Genomic DNA, 2,704 nt, shown 5'->3' with positions numbered 1-2,704 from the left:
CCCCCCCCACTCTCTTTTGTCCTCTACTTGGCAGGGGCCGCCCCTTTTTTCTTCCTCTTCTCTTCCTCCCATGCCTTCCTTTCCCCCGGAGTATTCTTTTGTGTGGCGCGCAACAATCAATGGAGTTAGAAACTGCGATCCCCCTTCCCCTCCGACCCCTCCTCCCCACGTGCGTCGCGCGCCGCCTCCGCCGGCATGGTGACCCACCACCCTCCGCCCCCGCCGGCCGCCGCTGCGCCGCGGGCCCCCGAGCGAGCGGTAACTCCCGGGTGGCTCGACGAGCTCAGCGCCGCTCGATTTTTCCCGTGCGATCCCAGCTCTCCTGCCGGGCGGCGGCGGCTGCAGGGGGATGGGGACCCGCGTGGGGAAGTGGGTGAAGATCGATGAAGATTATTCTTCTTTTTAAGGATTCCTTAGCTTCCTCCCGCCGTCTCTCCTTAGAGCCTTCCTAGTGGAGACCGTGAACCAGAGTCAGGGATGTAAAGAGAGGAGGGAAGACGCCACGCCGGGAGCTCCAGCCAGCCAGCCGGGGAGACCCTCCTCTCGGCGGAGGGGAGGGGGATTTCCAGCGACACATCATTGGCGAAGGGGATCGTCGCCGGGAGAGGAGCCCCCGAGGGAACGGGGAATCCCACAGCCCTTTGTGGTGCCGGCTGAACAGGTCTCCGGGAGCTAGGTAAGTTGGGGTGGGTGGGTAGGGGGATTGCTGCTCCCCGAAGGGTTCTTCCTTTAATAAAGAACCATCGTGGGCAGCCTCGCCAGACGAAAGGAATTGGAAACTGCCATATGGCGCCCAGCGGACTTAACACACAAAGCTGAGGGGAAGGCGCTCAAGTCTTAGCCCCCGAAAAGCCTCCGAGCAGCCTGCCTGGGAAGGGGTAGGAAATGTTATTTCTAGGAGATGAGCTCTGCTGCCTTCTGTTCATTTGTTGGTAAATGCCACACTCACATGCACACACTTGTGGGGCCGGATTTAGGGAGTGTGATGTCTCTGATTTATCAACAGCCCTCAGCACACAGAAGCAGTGCGTGCATGTTATTCTTCAGGCGCTGCGAGGTCTTCCTTCTGTAGCAGGTTCCAGGGAGGGAGAAGGAGTCTCTAAGTCTCTAAGGGAAGAGCCCCAAGGCTGTTTCCAACACCCTGGGCTGGGGGTTGGGGAATACAGTTGCCCTGAATGGAACCAAAGACACCAACCATTTGCCTCATCATTTGCTTCCAGTGCTTAATGACCATTTTCCAAACAATATCCTGCCATCCATTTTCTCGAATGATGAGCGTTTTTGTGTATTCATTCATAAAACTTGTCAGTGTGCAGTATGCATCCTTTATGGCTGCACAAGTGATACAGTAATAGATACAAGATTACTCTGGAAAATGTAGGGTGCAGAAATGTACACTGGGTTAATATCACGCAGGTTCAACATTCCTTCTAATCAAGTTATGCAATAATGTCAATTCTTAAGTAGCATTTCACATTTCTGTTTTTGCAGTGATTGGCTTTTGGATTTTGTTGGGCATGTGATTTTTCAAGCTCAGCTCAAAGGAAAAGCAAGAATTAGTTGTTTTTAAACATGTAGTATTGTGTGGGACAATAAACATCAGTGGAGATATTGCATTTCATAGGACAAGAGAAAGGTAAATTCCAGTCAAAGATCTAAAGTCTAACTTGTCAGTACTGAGTAACTTAGAGGAAAGATTTTGAGAAAGAGGGTAATATTTAAAAAATTCTACTGTATAAAATAAAGTTTTACTTTATATATTTCACTCTTTAGAGGGGTGTGTGTATGTGTATGTGTGTATGTGAGTCAACAAATAAAAAGTTGTCCAAAGCTTGTAATACGTGAATAAGATCTACAGACATCTAGACTAGTGAGTTCTTGGTTCTTAAATTAACCCAAACTTAAACAGTTCAGTAATTTGGCATATTAGAAATGTGTATATGTATTTAATTGCTGCTAGAGGTGGTGGTTTTTGAAGTAGGGCCCATATGATGTGCTTACTTGTAAGGTTCTATGGATTTTCTGAAAATTTGAGGGTCCAATGCATAAGTAACTTTTTTCCCCACTGAATGAAAATTATTCTCTTCACCTAAAGGAGTTAATGTGCTTCCACAAAGTAGATACTATGACCCCCTCCCTCTGATGGTCAGGTTCAGACCAGTTGTTCATCACCAGTAGAACCTTGTCTAATGCCCTCTTTTTCCTTTCCTGGCTCTACTCAGACTTCTGGAGAAAGGAGTGGCTCGCTTGGCAGTTGTCTTTACTTCTTCCTCCTTTTCACCTTCACCTTACCCTCTCCAAGTCAGTGTTCCCAGATCTCCCTCACACACACACACTCTGGCTCCAGAAAATAACTCCACTGCCTGCCACTGTGAAAATGCTAGTGTCTCTTTTATTTTTCTCCTGTTTTTCCAGATAGTATCGTACCAGGCATCAGTTGAAACGATTTCCAATTTCAAGTTTCTCCAAATCCCCCAGTTCATCTTTTCAAGCATGCATGTTTACTGAATATTCAGACCGGGTTAGTGAAAATGATTACCTTTCTGTTCGGCTTTTGAAGTTTCCTTGGTGATACCTTGGAGCACCTGTGAATATGAATTCAGACTCCTAATTTCCAATATGGTAAGAAAATGAGATTGCTACAAAAACAAAATAACAGGTTATGCGTCCAGTCACATTTGCTGGCCATTTAAAAGCATATCTG

General features: G+C 47.3%; 1 pseudogene; it reads right to left on the bottom strand.

Moving 5' to 3' along the window:
* LOC102422452 overlaps positions 1-2,483 on the bottom strand; it is a 6,919-nt pseudogene extending 4,436 nt beyond the window's left edge.
* Between the last annotated feature and the right edge of the window lie 221 nt (positions 2,484-2,704).

Source organism: Myotis lucifugus, unplaced genomic scaffold (assembly GCF_000147115.1).
Source record: "Myotis lucifugus unplaced genomic scaffold, Myoluc2.0 scaffold_27, whole genome shotgun sequence".
Lineage (NCBI taxonomy): Eukaryota > Metazoa > Chordata > Mammalia > Chiroptera > Vespertilionidae > Myotis > Myotis lucifugus.
This window is presented reverse-complemented; position numbering and strand designations above follow the sequence as displayed.